The sequence below is a fragment of the Bubalus bubalis genome, chromosome 3 (assembly GCF_019923935.1).
Source record: "Bubalus bubalis isolate 160015118507 breed Murrah chromosome 3, NDDB_SH_1, whole genome shotgun sequence".
In the NCBI taxonomy this organism is placed as follows: domain Eukaryota; kingdom Metazoa; phylum Chordata; class Mammalia; order Artiodactyla; family Bovidae; genus Bubalus; species Bubalus bubalis.
This window is the reverse complement of record NC_059159.1, coordinates 82,645,730-82,664,306: the sequence shown is the minus strand read 5'-3', so window position 1 is coordinate 82,664,306 and position 18,577 is coordinate 82,645,730. Positions and strand designations below refer to the sequence as shown.

Below are 18,577 nucleotides of genomic sequence, written 5' to 3'. Positions count from 1 at the left end.
AAAATTAATATTTCAGGAGGATTGATCTGTTATTAGTTATATGTTGGATTGTTTTAGGGGAGTAGAGGGAAGCAGGGATGGTAGTTATGATCTCTATGAAATGCTGTAGGTGTGGAGTGATAAAAAAACTAGATTTAGAGAAAAAATGGCTAGTGTGAAAAAAGAATAGTGGAAGAGAGGATAGTGGGAGCAGTGGGGACAGTGAACCTCTGTTACACATAGAATCTTTTGGGTTAGTTTGAAAGCTGGGACTGTAACCATCTCAGGGCTCATTTGGTCATTTGTTTGGGGATTGATATTGGCTGTTACTGAAGGCATCACTGGGGCTGTGGTAAGAATACCTGTATATCATCTTTCCATGTGTTTGCTTGGCTTAATTACAGAGTAATGGCTGGGTTCCAAAAGCAAGCATCCCCAGAGATGGCCACAGTCAACCCTTAAAAGTCATGTTTCTTTTGCTACATTCTTGTTGACTTAGTCACAATATCACATTCAGTTTCAAAAGGAAGGGAAATAAAGGTCCACTTGTTGATGTGGAAATACTAAATTTCTGAAAGACCATATGGCAGTAGCACAAAAGCATTTCCCAATAGGTGGTTGCTATTATTATTATTAAATAGGTTTAAATGTCCTCAAGAAGCTAGTTTCCTCCAAAACCTACCTATTATTTTCAGTAAATGCTTGATAATGGTTAAATAACAACCAGGATATAGTAGATATGTAACTCTTGTTAAGCGAATGGTATGATTAATGTGTGGTACTATTGCGCGAGACTGAAGATAATAGCATTCTCTGAGAAGGGAGAACAAGGTCTTACTTGTATGATGAGCTTGTCTTTGGATTAATTAACTGGGGAAGAGTAATGTAATAAATTGCAAACTCTTATTGAAAATTTATCATGCAATAGATTCAGTAAATCATTTTTATCCATTATCTCATTTAATACTGAAATAAAAACTGAGGTTCAGAGAAGTGAGATAATTTGCCTGGGGTCACACTATCAAATAATGAAGGCTGGACTCAATCCCAGGCCTGTATTCTTAACTGTTATATTCTACTTTCTAAGAAGTGGGGAGAAAATGGAATAGAAATAGAGTCTTCATTTTGACTGCAAAGAAATGTGTCTAGGAGTGGAATTGTTGATGCTGTACATGAAGTGATACTTTAAATGTGGAGGTGGACTGGGATTTAGAAAGTGATGGAGTTAGGCATGTGTCCTGAAAACTTTGAGGTCCTTTGAATTAAAAATGTAGGTCTCTTGGACTCTGTGGGAGAGGGAGAGGGTGGGATGATTTGGGAGAATGGCATTGAAATACATATAATATCATATATGGAACGAGTTGCCAGTCCAGGTTCGATGCATGATACTGGATGCTTGGGGCTGGTGCACTGGGACGACCCAGAGGGATGGTATGGGGAAGGAGGAGGGAGGAGGGTTTAGGATGGGGAACACATGTATACCTGTGGCGGATTCATTTCGATATTTGGCAAAACCAATACAATGTTGTAAAGTTTAAAAATAAAATAAAATAAAAATGTAGGTTTCAAGTTAGAATAGGAACGAGGTAAGGCCAGAAAACCTTAAAACATGCTTGCACAAGAGTGTAACTGTTTCCACACATCTGTTTTAGCACTAACAATATTAGATATTAACTATACGTTTATATATCTGCTTCACTCACTAAGTTCTGAGCTCTTGGCTATCAGTAATGCCTAACGCGGCTAAGTGGCGCCCAGAACAGGGGACACTGAAGAGTAAGTAATCTGAGATTGTAACGCGGGACAGTTAGGATTGTACCTGTGGGTGTCTGGCACCCCTCTGCAGTTTAGGCAGGGTGAGGAGGGTACAGGATCAATAAGACTATTCTCTAGAAGAATGGGTTTCTCTGTATCTAAGAATAGACAAATGTTTATTGAAATATTACTTCATATGTTAGCCCATAGAGGCGTTAAAGTAAGCACAGGAAGACTGTCTAAATTTCTACATTTGTTTTATACTTTGCATGGGCCACAAAATGTTCCTGCAGATGCCTTTGCTCTGTGGAATATGATTAGAAATGTCCTGGACCCCCGTCATGAGGCTGTTAGATAGCCTATGGGGGAGGCTATAGCGGTGGATGGTGGGTCTCCACCTCCTGCGCAGATCATGTTTTCTGCCATTGACGAAGAAAAGGAGGGAGATTGTGCTCTACCTCCTGAGGAAGGAGAGGGCCTGCAGGACGCTGCGGTAGGGCGTCCTGGGGAGCTCCCTCCGCGTCTACGCAAACCTTTAAAAATTTATCCACCACTTTCTGATTTAAGGCGATCGCCGCCACCTCTGCTTGTGCCTCCCAGGGCCCAGGAGTTCTCCACTTTGCCTCCAAAGCCTCCCAGAGCATTGCCTAAGGCTGAGAAAGATAAAGAGTTTTTTGAAACGAAGGAGCTTTTAAAGCAGACGTATGCACAATATACAGAGCCTGCTCCTTGGAGGAAACCCCCTCAGGGGGGCCTCACCCAGGCTTAAAAAAAAAAAAGATTAATCCTAATGGAAACGATTCTACAAATAAAAAATGTTTCTCTTGTGGCCAAATGGGGCATTTTTGCCGGCAATGTCCTGCCAAGCAGGGACAACAAGCCGTGCCAATACAGACTAATACCAACCCCCCCAAAGGCACTTTGCCCCTGATGCCAGAAACGGCATCATTGGGCAAAGGACTACAGATCTAAATTTCATAAGGATGGGACTACGCTCATCCCTCCAAGTACAGGGAGGTAATTTTTCCCAGTTTCAGGGAAACGGGCGGCAGGGGCAGCCCCGGCCCCGGACAACAGTAGGGGCAGCCGCGTTGAATCCCTTTATCCCCTTTGTTCCATCTCAGAACTCCTCAGAGCAACCCCAGGTAGCGCAGGACTGGACCTCAGTTCCATCACGGCAACATTAACCCCCGACACTTGGCAATGTGTAGATAGCGCTCTAGATAGTCAATGCATGTCTATACAATTAAATAGAAAGGATTTACACTTTATTCTTCCCTCATGCTATAATTTATTTACATTTTGTTTTCTCTAATTTTTGCTTGTAAAGTTTCTTCAAAGTTTTACTGTGTTTTAGTAATTCTCAGTTCAGTTCAGTTCAGTTGCTCAGTCATGTCCGACTCTTTGCAACCCCATGAATCGCAGCACGCCAGGCCTCCCTGTCCATCACCAACTCCCGGAGTTCACTCAAACTCACGTCCATCGAGTCAGTGATGCCATCCAGCCGTCTCATCCTCTGTCGTCCGCTTTTACTCCTGCCCCAATCCCTCCCAGCATCAGAGTCTTTTCCAATGAGTCAACTCTTCGCATGAGGTGGCCAAAGTACTGGAGTTTCAGCTTTAGCATCATTCCTTCCAAAGAAATCCCAGGGCTGATCTCCTTCAGAATGGACTGGTTGGATCTCCTTGCAGTCCAAGGGACTCTCAAGAGTCTTCTCCAACACCACAGTTCAAAAGCATCAATTCTTCGGCGCTCAGCTTTCTTCACAGTCCAACTCTCACATCCATACGTGACTACTGGAAAAACCGTAGCCTTGACTAGTTGGAACTTTATTGGCAAAGTAATGTCTCTGCTTTTTTATTTTTTCTTCTAATATTATTTTCTTTCTTTTTTTTTTGAACATTTATAATCATATTTATTGCATTATTAAGTATATTGCTTTTTGAATTGAAATATAATTTATGTGTAAAATATCATGTATGAAATGAGTTGCCAGTCCAGGTTCGATGCAGGATACTGGATGCTTGGGGCTGGTGCACTGGGACGACCCAGAGGGATGGAATGGGGAGGGAGGAGGGAGGAGGGTTCAGGATGGGGAACACATGTATACCTGTGGCGGATTCATTTTGATATTTGGCAAAACTAATACAGTTATGTAAAGTTTAAAAATAAAATAAAATTAAAAAAAAATTAAAAAATTAAAAAATAAAAAAAAAAAAAAAAAAAAAAAAAAGAAATGTCCAATGAAATAAGGAAGCCACAGGGATGTATAACATACAGCATAAGGAATATGGTCAATAACACTGAAATTTTATAGGGACAGTGGTTTACTAGACTTGTGCTGATTAATTCATAAAGAAGGCAAATGTCAAATTACTATGTAATATACCAGAAATTACCATGATATTATTTTCTTTCTTTTTTTAAAATTTTTTTCTTTTTCTTTTCTTTTTTTTTTTTTTACTTTACAATATTGTATTGATTTTGCCATACATCAACATGAATCCACCACAGGTGTACATGTGCTCCCGGTCCTGAATCCCCCTCCCACCTCCCTCCCCATACCATCCCTCTGGGTCATCCCAGTGCATCAGCCCCAAGCATACTGTATCCTGCATCGAACCTGGACTGGTGATTCGTTTCTTATATGATATTATACATGTTTCAATGCCATTCTCCCAAATCATCTCTGCCTCTCCCTCTCCCACAGAGTCCAAAAGACTGTTCTATACATCTGTGTCTCTTTTGCTCTCTCTGATCTGATACTGTATTGGTGTTTTTCTTTCTGGCTTGCTTCACTCTGTATAATAGGCTCCAGTTTCATCCACCTCATTAGAACTGATTCAAATGTATTCTTTTTAATGGCTAAGTAATACTCCATTGTGTATATGTACCACCACTTTCTTATCCATTCATCTGCTGATGGACATCTAGGTTGCTTCCATGACCTGGCTATTAGAAACAGTGCTGCAATGAACAGTGGGGTACATGTGTCTCTTTCAATTCTGGTTTCCTCGGTGTGTATGCCCAGCAGTGGGATTGCTGGGTCATATGGCAGTTCTATTTCCAGTTTTTAAAGGAATCTCCACACTGTTCTCCATAGTGGCTGTACTAGTTTGCATTCCCACCAACAGTGTAAGAGGGTTCCCTTTTCTCCACACCCTCTCCAGCATTTATTGCTTGTAGACTTTTGGATCGCAGCTATTCTGACTGGCGTGAAATGGTACCTCATAGTGGTTTTGATTTGCATTTGTCTGATAATGAGTAATGTTGAGCATCTTTTCATGTGTTTGTTAGCCATCTGGATGTCTTCTTTGGAGAAATGTCTATTTAGTTCTTTGGCCCAGTTTTTGATTGGGTCGTTTATTTTTCTGGAATTGAGCTGCAGGAGTTGCTTGTATATTTTTGAGACTGGTTGTTTGTCAGTTTCTGCATTTGCTATTATTCTCTCCCATTCTGAAGGCTGCCTTTTCACCTTGCTTATAGTTCCCTTTGTTGTGCAGAAGCTTGTAATTTTATTTGAATATGCTATCTAGGTTGGTCATAACTTTCCTTCCAAGGAGTAAGCGTCTTTTAATTTCATGGCTGCAATCACCATCTGAAGTGATTTTGGAGCCCAAGAAAATAAAGTCTGTCGCTGTTTCCACTGTTTCCCCATCTATTTCCCATGAAGTGATGGGACCAGATGCCATGATCTTCGTTTTCTGAATGTTGAGCTTTAAGCCAACTTTTTCACTCTCATCTTTCACTTTCATCAAGAGGCTCTTTAGTTCCTCTTTACTTTCTGCCATAAGGGTGGTGTCATCTGCATATCTGTGGTTATAGATATTTCTCCCGGCAATCTTGATTCCAGCTTGTGCTTCCTCCAGCCCAGTGTTTCTCATGATGTACTCTGCATATAAGTTAAATAAGCAGGGTGACAATATACAGCCTTGATGTACTCCTTTTCCTATTTGGAACCAGTCTGTTGTTCCATGTCCAGTTCTAACTGTTGTTTCCTGACCTGCATACAGGTTTCTCAAGAGGCAGGTCAGGTGGTCTGGTATTCCCATCTCTTTCAGAATTTTCCACAGTTTATTGTGATCCACACAGTCAAAGGCTTTGGCATAGTCAATAAAGCAGAAATAGATGTTTTTCTGGAACTCTCCTGCTTTTTTGATGATCCAGCAGATGTTGGCAATTTGATCCGTGGTTCCTCTGTCTTTTCTAAAACCAGCTTGAACATCTGGAATTTCATGGTTCATGTATTGCTGAAGCCTGGCTTGGAGAATTTTGAGGATTGGAGTGATTCCAAGTGAACCCAAATGTGAGATCTTTTAGCAATCTTAGTTCAGTGCATAAAAGAAAGAGAAGCACCTCCTTGAATGCTGCTTTTCTGGTTGTAATAATCTTGGTGGGAGAATCCTAAGAGGAAGATGAATCAGAGAATGGAAGCAACGGTCTCTTACCATTTCTAGAGAGAGGCATAATCCTTGTCCACAATCCTATATGGGTATCCTTCTGCAATAAGAATTGGGAAAGAAGGGTTCAATCATACATCTGACAGTTATAAAACTGTTAAAAACTTTATGACTTTATGTTCTTTAAAGTAACCAATTTATTGTATTGTTGTGACATTTTTACATGTTCTGACATTTTGACCTTAATATGATGAGCACCTCTGGTGGTGGTTGAAATTAAACATAGACTAAAAGGCTACAGGATATACAAGGATGGTGTCCTCTAATTTTCCTGGAGATTAATCTCTCCCTCTCAAATATATAAAAGTAAACTTTTCCTTGGTTTGATCTTTCCTCCCAAAGTCTTTTCTAAGTTATAATTAGAGATGAAAATTAAGATATCAATGAAAAAATACACTCTGATTTATCACTTCTGACAGAAGAGGTCTTTTCCCCAGGCTGCTTCCCAATTCCTTATTTTAGAGAAAACAGCAGGTGAGGGTGACTACTTCTCAGCTAGTGACAGCTTCCAAGACAAGAATTATATTCAGGAAAATATTTGTGATTAAAGCACATCAGAAAAGAGACATCACATCAAATCAAGATATTTTACTCAAATCAGCTCACTGCCCAGCTCAAATACCAATGTTTCAAGGTTGGAATTTTAACACCTTAAGCTCCTTAATAGGCAGATGACGTAAATCTCCCAGCAAGATTTCACTTAAATATAGTTCAGTTCAGTTCAGTTGCTCAGTCGTGTCCGACTCTTTGCGACCCCATGAATCGCAGCACGCCAGGCCTCCCTGTCCATCACCAACTCCCGGAGTTCACCCAGACTCACGTCCATCGAGTCAGTGATGCCATTCAGCCATCTCATCCTCTGTCGTCCCCTTTTCCTATTGCCCCCAATCCCTCCCAGCATCAGAGTCTTTTCCAATGAGTCAACTCTTCGCATGAGGTGGCCAAAGTACTGCAGTTTCAGCTTTAGCATCATTCCTTCCAAAGAAATCCCAGGGCTGATCAACACAGGGCACAGCATTTAATGAGCAGTTACAAGTCAAGTGCCTTATAGACTATGTATTTTTGCTACTTTTAATCTTCCCAAGTCTCTAGTGTAGGTATTATTATTTTTTGTTTTGTAGAGGAGGGATTGAGGCTGAGAGAGGTTATTGCCTTGCCCAGAGACATGTAAAACGTGTGTTAGTCACTCAGTCACATCCGATTCTTTGTGACCCCATGGACTATAGCCCTCCAGGCTCCTCTCTCCATGGCATTTCCCAGGCAACAATGCTGGGGTGGGTTGCCATTTCCTCATCCAGGGGATCTTCTGACCCAGGGATCCAGTCTGTGTCCCCTGCTTGGCAGATGGATTCTTACCTCTAAGCCACCTAGGAAGCACCAAAAGAGCAATAGAAGAACCATAAATGTAATGTGGGTATCTTAAACCAATGCTTCTCAAACTTTTTCTTGCTTCCTTCCTAAGGGATTCCAATCCTCCCATGCCCACCTCTTTTTCTCTGCTTAGTTATGAAATATTTCTATTTCTGCCATCCTAAAAGATTGTTTCTGGCCTGCTTTCTTTCTCCCTCCCCTTTCCCCCTCCTTCCTCTTTACTTTCTCCCCTCCCTCTCTCCCTTCCTTGCTCCCTCCTCTTTTTCTTTCTTGTCAAGAAGCCAATATTTTTTTTTAAATTTTCAATATTGAAAAATATATTTTACCCATATTTTAGTAAATCTATGATGCCATTGATTGAAAGATACACAATTGAACTATGTTAAACTGAGAAAAAAATGCTATCAACTATGATGTAATGTTTTAAAGACAGTCCGGCTTGATACATGGATCATTTACACCAGCCACTCATTGTTTTTCATCAATGCCAAGGCATTTAGCAATTTGTTTTCAGTTCCTCTGCTTGGCATGTCATAGCTAATTCCTTTGTATGCATCTTAATAACAAAACTCAACATATACGTCTGTGTATTTTCTTAGGTCTGTAAACACATGGTTATTATTAGTAAGAAAATATGGGGCTCAAGTCATTCCTGTACGTTGAATGTTTGCTTCACTAAATCAAATTTATTCCCACTCTTTTATTTCTGTATATTTTTGTGTATATAATGACTTCTGCTCCGATGCTAAATCATGCAAGCCTATAGAAAACATTTTAAATGGTGAATAAACTAAACACTTGTAGCACCAAAAATACTTAAGACTCGGGAAATGAGGGCAATGTGAATAAATTTAATCAAGGCAGTGACCACCATGTCAGAACTGTCACGTGGCTGGCATGGCTACAACATGCCACTAAGACTCAATTTCAGGGATATTAAAAGGTGACAAACTATACTTCTTGGAGTCAGTGAAATAAAGAAATACTGAATATGCTTTCTGATAGCCTCTGTTTTCTGCTTCTCAGATCCTGATCAGGTCCCAGCTATTTTATTCTTAAGGCATTGCTTCTCTTGTGCTTCTCATCCTTCAGAGAAATATTGCTGTGCACTGTGCCTCTATCCACTGTGATACGTTCCTTCCCTACTCTAGGCAGCTTTTTAGTATTTACCCCAAGGCCTGTTATAAATGTTCAGAAAATTTAATTTTACTTTTTCATCTTAGGGAGAAAAATCCCAACTACGTTTCCAACTTACAGCAGTATATGTTCCCTTTTTCCATTGTACCGTGATGATATGTAAGCCTTTGCTGATAGGTACAGTGAGCATAAAAGGATTTAATTCACATTGATTGATTTAACTCTGCTTGAAACTTTTAAAAGAACTCTATAATTTGGAATTATTTTCCATTGTTGAATATTTTGGAAACATTTTTATATGTAACTAATGAACAGTTCCTTTGTGCCTTGAAGAAAGTACATATGTAGTAGTTGATTTTTATTACATATTCATTTATTTTTCTTCATTCTTAATAATTTTTTCATTTTTGTGTAATGATAATACCTACTCACTGTACTAATCCAAACAATACATAGTCAAAAGTGACACTGAAAGTCTCTTACTTTCCCTTTCTAATCCCATTTTCTAATATGATCACTGTAAACTACTATTTCCTTTAATACAAACACACACACTCACACACACACACACACACACACACACACATAGCAACTCCATGTAGGGACTTGGTGTTTCTACATAGATACATGTATATACATCTATCTATCTATCTATATATAGCTTATTAGCATATTGTAGGCTTGTTTCTAATTTAATTCATAATGATCTACATTGTTTTTAATAACTGCTTAGTATTTCATAGAATTAATATACCATGATTTAGGCAACCATTTCCCTCTATATGGGCATTCTAGTTGTTTACAGAGATGTTCATAAACATTTTAGAGTTATTTTTGACTAAGGTTTTAAGAATATTTAACATTGCTGATTATTTTCTTTTTCTTTCTTTTTCTCTGTCTTGTCAGTTAGTATCCCAGAAATGAAAATACTCAGGATATATACATATTAAAAAATTTTAATGTCATTATTTAAATTTTTCACAATATAAAAAGACACTAGTAATCAGTGAATATGTGGGTTCTTCTAGGTTTTCTAATGAATGTTATTAGCATTGAATGTTATAGATTTTTGGTTGTCATCCAATAGGCAAGATTTGATCTCTTGTTTTAATGTGCATATTCTCTGTTTACCACTATTGCAGTGGTATACTTTCATTATTTATTGATCATTTTGATTTCCATTTTTTGTGATTTGCCTACTCCTATTTTAACCCATTTTAGATTATCTTTTTCTTAATGATTTGAAATACTTCTTTACATTTTAATAACAGCAAACATCAAATGCTTACTATTTCAACTGACTTTGATTCTGAGTGCTTCATAAGTGATAACACAATAATTTGCACAACATTATGAGGTAGGCACAATTTATAGGTAAGAAAACGAAGGCAGAGAAAGGTTAAGTATATGTCCTAGGTCACACTGCTAGTGAGTGGCAGAGGTGACATTCAAATGAATGCACTGCAGTATGAAGTCATGTTCCAGCTTCTGAACTACGGGCTGCTCAGCCAGAAAGGTAGATCACTTTGTGCTGAATGCACAGATACGCTGTTGCCACGTTCATAGGAGCTGGTGGCAGGCATTTTCAGAACATGTTGGAAAACAAATGTTTCTGTCTAGGGTCTGGTAAGAATGATACTTCTCATGAAGAAAAAATAAAAACTGTAATGTTTCAAGGTTGAGTATTGATGGTATATATTTTTGAAAATGAACTATGGAAAATGCCAATAAAGCTGATAAGGTAGAAACTGAACAATGAAAGCAAAGGAGTGGGGGGGGGGGGGATTTTCTTCGTCAGACCAGGCATGAAAGGTCACAAATTCTTTAATGAAGTGGGATTGAAAAAATATAAGAACTACTTTGTAATTTGTAGTTTACCTAAGTAAATAATTTGTATGTAGTTTTCATTACATTAGCTACTCTTAATTAATCCCTTTGTGGTCTTTATAAAGTTTGTGGTTTAAGAAAACTAACAACAGGAAAAGCTTTGACAAAATTCAGCACCCATTTATGATAAAACCTCTTCAGAAAGTGGGCACAGATGGAACATACCTCAACGTAATAAAGGCCATATATGACAAACCTACAGCTACCATTATATTCAATGGTGAAACACTGAAAGCATTTCCTCTAAGATCATATCTCTCACACCTAGAATTGTCAAAATGGATAGATTTATGACTGTTATGATATTTATTTTAGCAAATTTAATAGTGCCAGGATTGTAACACCTTTTAAACGTCTACCTCCATTTAGTTTTATTTTTGGAACCCTCATAGTACCTGATTGCAACAGTGAAAAAAGAATCTTAATTCAAGATAAACCCAGGCATGTTACGGTTAAAGTCTTTTAAGTAAGGATTTCCTCTTTAACTTCTCTCCTTTCTCCCAAGAGTTAGTCTAAGATCTAGGGGCTCTGGAGCATCAGATTTGGGAAAGATATTTGGTTCAGGGCCATTTGTCTTCTAAGTGGGTATCCATAAGATGCTACAGTCCTGTAGGGTCCTGGAAAAGTGAAAAAAATCAAAGTGTTAGTCACTCAGCCATGTCTGACTCTTTGCAACTCTGTGGATGGTAGCCTGCCAGGCTCTTCTGTTCATGGGATTTCCCAGGCCAGAATATTGAAGTGAGTTGTCATTTCTTTCTCCAGGGGTCTTCCTGACCCAGGGGTGGAACCTTCATCTCCTGCATTGCAGGCAGATTCTTTACTGCCTGAGTCACCAGGGAAGCCCTGTTTGGTCCATGGTCATGGCCAGACCTCCTCACTGGAATTTTCTGCTGGCATCACTTATAGATTGAATTGTATTTTCCTAAAAGATGAATCGAAGTCCTAACCCCCACTACCTCAGTATGTGACTTTATTTGGAAATCGGGTTGTTGCAGATGTAATTAGTTAAGAAGAGGTCATACTAGAGTAGGGTGAAACCCTAATCCAGTATGACTAGTACCTTCTTAAAAGTGAAGACAGGAGACGATAAGGTCATGTGTCAATGGAGGCAAGAGATTGGGCCTATGCAGCTATAAGGCAAGGGATGCCAAAGATTGCTGATGACATAGAGGCTAAGAGAAAGTTATGGAACAGACTCTCCTCCAGAACCTTTAAGAAAGGATAGCTCTATGACATCTTGATTCTGGACTTCTAGCCTCCAGAACTTTGAAGAAATAAATTTCTGTTGTTTTAAGCCACTAGGGTTGTGGAACTTTATTATGGCAGCCTTAGGAAACTAATACAAAATCCAAACTCATGCTATTTCTGTGTTGTCTTCTTAGCCTGCGGGTCCACTTGCATTCAGAGGTGTATCCACTCAACTCATTTGGGAAAATGTTTGGCTACTTCCCATGCCCTGTCAAACTGCCCATCTGCCATAGAACTTCTTGTAGCTTCTCTGTACTATTGAAGGGACAGGTTGTCATGGACACTTTGTAGTGTTTGACAACTTCCAGGACAACCACAGAGGAAACCAGGCTTACATACTGTCTTATCTGAATCCCATAACCTTTCTGGGGTTGCTGTAATTCTCTTATGCCTTGAGCTCACCTAGGAGTGAGGACATGGAGCAGGATTTCATGCACAGTTCCTACACCAGTATGTCCTTCTTTCTAAGCCTTCCCATTTCCTACTTACAATTTCTACCCAATTCATTTTCCTACAGTTTCAAACTCCTGGGATTTCTATCTAGTTTGGGTATACAGATAATAATTGTCTCTACAACCTGAGTCTATCACTATCTATTCTTGAATTTTCTGTCTGACATCTAGGAAGAGTAAAAATTTAGAATTGACCCTCTTTTTTCCTCTGGTTTCTTTATTACATGCTCTCTTTGGACAATGAAAAATTTTAGTCTTGTGGTTTGAATGGAAGTGAGTCACTATTAAAGGAAAAATGCAGATGCATAATGCTGGAAACTGTAAACTCCTAGAAGAAAACATGGGGGGAAGCTTCTTGACAATGTTTACATAGAAATGACATCAAAAGCACAGGCAAGAAAAACAGAAATAAACAAGTGGGACTACTTCAAACTAAAAAGTTTCTGAACAACATAATAAACAATTAGCAGAATGAAAGGGCAATCCACGGGATGGGAGGAAACATTTTCAGACCATATATCTGATAAAGGTTAACACCAAAAATATATAAGGAACTCCTACAATTCAATAGCAGAAAAACCACACACACACACACACACACACACAATCCAAAACCAAACTGATATGTCAATTATAAAATGGGCTAAGGACTGAACAGATATTTCTCCAAAGAAGGTATACAAATGGTCAACAGGTATATGAAAGAAGTCTCAATGTTACTAATCATCAGGGAAAAAAGTGCTAATCAACACTACAGTGACCTATCACTTCACACCTGGCAGGATGGTTATTATAAAAAAACAAAAGCAAGAGCTAACAAGGGTTGGCTAGGATGTGGAGAAATTGGAACCCTTGTGCACTGTTGATGAGAATGTAAATTGATGCAGCCACTTTGGAAAACTGTATAAAGTTTCCTTAAAAAATTAAGATAAAACTACCATATGTTCTAACAATCCCCCTTCTAGGTGTTTATTGCAAAATAAATGAAATCAGGGTTTCAGAAAGATATTAGCACTTTCTTTTTGACTGCACCATTATCCATAATAGCCAAGATGTGGAAACAACCTAAGTTCATCAACGGATAAATGAATAAAGAAAATGTGATACATAATGGTATATTCAGTTCAGTTCAGTTCAGTCGCTCAGTCGGGTCCGACTCTTTGTGACCCCATGAATCCCAGCACGCCAGGCCTCCCTGTCCATCACCAACTCCTAGAGTTCACCCAAACTCACGTCCATCGAGTCGGTGATGCCATCCAGCCATCTCATCCTCTGTCGTCCCCTTCTCCTCCCGCCCCCAATCCCTCCCAGCATCAGGGTCTTTTCCAATGAGTCAACTCTTCGCATGAGGTAGCCAAAGTATTGGAGTTTCAGCTTTAGCATCATTCCTTCCAAAGAACACCCAAGACTGATCTCCCTTAGAATGGACTGGTTGGACCTCCTTGCAGTCCAAGGGACTCTCAAGAATCTCTCCAACACCACAGTTCAAAAGCATCAATTCTTCGGTGCTCAGCCTTCTTCACAGTCCAACTCTCACATCCATACAGGACCACTGGAAAAACCATAGCCTCAACTAGATGGACCTTTGCTGGCAAAGTAATGTCTCTGCTTTTGAATATGCTATCTAGGTTGGTCATAACTTTTCTTCCAAGGAGTAAGCATCTTTTAATTTCATGGCTGCAATCACCATCTGCAGTGATTTTGGAGCCCCCCAAAATAAAGTCTGACACTGTTTCCCCATCTGTTTCCCATGAAGTGATGGGACCAGATGCCATGATCTTCGTTTTCTGAATGTTGAGCTTTAAGCCAACTTTCTCACTCTCCACTTTCACTTTCGTCAAGAGGCTTTTTAATTCCTCTTCACTTTCTGCCATAAGGTAGTGTCATCTGCATATCTGAGGTTATTGATATTTCTCCCAGCAATCTTGATTCCAGCTTGTGCTTCTTCCAATCCAGCGTTTCTCATGATGTACTCTGCATATAAGTTAAATATGCAGGGTGACAATATACAGCCTTGACGGACTCCTTTTCCTATTTGGAACCAGTCTGTTGTTCCATGTCCAGTTCTAACTGTTGCTTCCTGACCTGCATATAGGTTTCCAATCAGTCATAAAAAGAAGGACATCATTGTCGTTCAGGATAACATGTATGGATCTTGAGGGCAGAAGCACTGGATTCGAGTGGTGATAGGAGGTGGAGAGAAGAGTAGAGAGATAGGTTTCATGTATCTCTAAACAGATAGATGGTGGAGGTCTTTTTAGCTGTGTAAGAAAATTTTAATTTCATTCATAGATAAGGGGAAACTGTTGCAGAATTTTACACAGGCAAATAATTAGATTTTAAAATGTTGGGTCTGTTTTTACTGAGAGAATTGCATTGAAATGATAACAGAAGACTCTGAGAGAAGTTAGTTTCATCATTGAGAGATAACTGTGTTCTAAAGTCATGTAGAAGATGAAGTTAATATCTCTAACAGAGTAGTGAATATCTAGTGGTAGAAATGATTATATTTAAAAATTAATTGGTGAGGAAAAAGACTGAAAAAAAGTGAAGGATAATCTTGGGTTTCTGGCTAGGGGCCACATTGTAGACAGAAATGCCATTCTGAAAATATGCAACGTAAGAGGATAAACAAGTACTTTGGAGGTAAGATAAAGTAGTTTTTAGAAATGTAGGATTTGGGAGTTCTACAGACATTAGAGCATGAAAATTTAGTAGGCAGTTTTTAACTTGGACTTGGAATTTGAGGAAAGGTCAAACCAGAGTTTTGGATTTGGAGGCCTTCAGGCAGTGACAGGTACTGAAGCCATGGAAGGGATTGTGATTGCTTATGGAGCTGACTCTTTGGAAAAGACTCTGATGCTGGAAAAGATTGAAGGCAAAAGAAGAGGGTGACAGAGGATGAGATGGTTAGATAGCATCACCGTCTCAATAGACATGAACCTGAGCAAGCTCCCGGAGATTGTGAAGGACAGAGGAGCCTGGCGTGCTGCTGTCTGTGGGGTTGCAAAGAGTTGGACATGACTTAGTGACTGAACAAGAACAACAGTGGATGGTGTCGCAGTTAACTGTTGTGGCATAACAAGCCACCTCAAAACTTAGTGGTTTTAAACAAGGATGCCTAATCCTGCTCGTATTTCTATGATCTGGGTAGGGCATGGTTGGGCAGCTTGTCTCTGTTTCTATAATTTCTTTAAAATTCTTATTGATGTACAATGGATTTATAATGTTTTGTTAATTTCTTCTGTATAGCAAAGTGACTCAGATATATGTGTGTGTGTGTGTGTATATATATATATATGTATATGTGTATGTATATTCTCTGTCTCTGTTTCATATGGTGTTGGCTAGGCTCATTTATGCATTTACAGTCAGCTTGTGATGCATTTGGGACCAAGGATGCAGTGTAGCCTTACTCACATGTCTGATACCTGTGTTAGGATGGTCGGAATGAATGTGACTGGCTAGACCTTTCTCTTGTCTTATGGTCTTTCATCTTCCAAGGACTTTTTCTTTACGTGGCCTTTTATCTTCAAGGAAGATGGCCCCAAATTCCTTTCATGGCATCTCAGGGTAGCAAAAATGGGAAAGCAGGAGCTGTAAGATTATCACTGCTGCCCTAGAATTTGCAATGTCATTTCCACTCAGTTCTATTGTCCAAGGAAATCATAAGCCCATCCCATTGTGGGAGGGGCCTGGAATGTGATTTCACCAATTCACTGGGGGCAATTTTCCAATAATCTATCATAGAAGGTATGAGAGTGAGAAGAATCTAGAGCTCTGAAAAGTACAACATTTAAAGATGGGTGTAGACAGAGAAGCCCATGAGTGTGACAGAGGAGTGAAAAGTAAGGGAGAAGAATAGCATTGTGACAATTAGAAGATTCTACTTCCAGGAGGGAGTGGTCAGTAACTGCTGAAGTTAAGAAAATAATAGCTTAACAACTTCAGATTTAGTAATGAGCAGGTTGTTGGCACCTTTGACGGGAAGAAGTTCAGTGGAACAGAAGAGTTAAAGCCAGGTTGCAGGGTCAAGGGAAGGAAAAACAAGTATCAAGAAGGTGATCTGTGAAAGGGCAGAGAGAACTAAGGAAATAACCAGAATATGACACATTTCTGTGTTAGTCTGTTTGTTTTTAAATAAGGGAGGGATTTGTGCCTGTCTAAATGCTGCCATCAAGGTGGCAATCAAAAGGAAAAGGTTGAAGATATTTAAGAGACTAATATTAGGGAACTGAGTTCTACTTTCTTGAATTTACTGCTAGAAATTTGAACTCATTTTAGCTGCACAGAACAAAATATGGTTACCTTAAGCTATTACTTTTTAGCTCTTTTTAGTTTTTTGAAAGAATTTATGTTGAGTCAAAAGTCAAATGCATTAAAATGTATAAATATGGGATTCCTGCTTGCTCTTTGAAGTGTCCAATTAAAATAATTTTATCTAAAATGAATCCAATTGCAAATAAAAATGTTTAAATTAAAATGAAATATTTTGAAAGTATATTGTCTTATAAAGGTAAACACTACATTTGAAGTATGCATTTTAGCACTGGATATATTTATTTTCTTCAAAATGCAAATGCTGTAACAAACGTTGCCAATGTAGAGAAATAAATTAACTTTACATCAAAGAGAAAACATCTTACAAATGGCAACAAGAGACCAGTTTTATTTAAGATGTCTGATATTGCTTTATGTCTGTATTAATAATAAAATATTTTTATGCACTATTTCTCCTCATGGAAAACCCTGCTGTCCTTATTCATATACAAATAAAGTTGAAAGGGGATCTAGATGCCTGTGTGTCTCCCACAAGCTTTTTCTGGAACTAATTTGATGAGAGTAAAATTTACACTGTCTCACTACCCTTTTATACAGATATGCCCTTCTCTATTTTACTCCTAGAGCCCTGAGTATTTCTGTAGTTTCTATAGAGTTGATCAGACACACGTTTGCTCCAGAGCATTTAAACATACATTATTGATTCTATTGTTTGAAGGTAAAAATGCTTTTAAAAGAAACTTGGAAAACAAATTCTAAATGCATTGAATTTAAAGACCAAGAGAAGTCCCTCTGGAGGGTTTCCACAGCAGCAGTTTGAATGTTGTATATTTCTTTGCAAGCAACAGGTAGTCACTTAATGGCATCAACAAAAAATTTGGAACCTACTATGTGCTAGGTAGCTGAGAAGCAAAAAGAATTAGGGCAAACTATATCCTGTTCTCAGCTCCTCCTCTGTTACTGATCAGATCCATCACAGTCTATTCAGGGTGTCAGGTGAGTAAAGAATTTTAAGAATAATGTGATATGTGCTATGATAAATGTGGGAAAAATGTACTTTGTGAGTACAGAAAGAAGAAACTAAATTTGTATGTTGGAGAAGGATGCAGACAAGAGAGATGTTATCACCTCCTAAAGCAGCAGAGAAAAGGCATTTGATTTTTATCGTAGAGAAGGAGTGTGGTTGGTAGGATGGATTGAGGGCTTGGCAGGTTGGGAGGAAGAATTACACTTTGTTTAGAGGAAATAATTTATAATGGCAAAGAACCATGTTAGGAGTTTTTGGCTTGAAGTGCTCCTTGTGTTTTTCTGGGTAGTATGGCAGAATCATAGGATGTGCTAAGGGCGTGGCAACTTATTATACTGAAAGAACAGGTAGAAATACAAATTAACATTTTCAAGACATCATAAAGTTTTAAACTTTATACCATAAGTGGTGGGGTAGGCTGAATGACCAGTAATTTATATATGCCATAAACATTAAAATCAGGAAAATCACAGCAAGAAATCATAGGACTTGTGTAACAAAAAGCAATTATTATTTCTCCCTCTCTGTTTTCAAGAGAAGCAATAATCAAACACTGTAAGGCATTTCTGGTAACTGTTTCTTTGAAGTAGAAGCCTCTGGGAAATGCCTCCTTGTAACTTGTGCCATTTCATAGCCTTAACCACCATGACATAATTCCACATATTAAATCTCACAGTTTGTTATTAAGCTCATTCCTTTTGTTTTATCTTTTTGGTGTCGAAGATCTCTTTTCAGCAGCTTTTGATTCAGTTGAAGGCAATTTTAAAGTTATCTCTTGGACTTTCCACTTTAGACTACATAATTCCATCTCATTTAGTTTTTTTTTTTTTTTCCTCACAACTTCTATGCTACAGCCCTTTAAGCCATTTTAATTGCTATTTTCTGGATCTTTTCCAGTTTCTTGACATCTTCCTTATATGTAATGAATAAAAAGCAACATAGTAATTTTAAAGAGTCTAAGTGATGTTACACCTGGTATA

General features: G+C 38.6%; 1 pseudogene; it reads left to right on the top strand.

Moving 5' to 3' along the window:
• The first annotated feature begins 2,095 nt into the window (after positions 1–2,095).
• Positions 2,096–18,577, top strand: part of LOC102401395 — a 45,241-nt pseudogene continuing 28,759 nt past the window's right edge.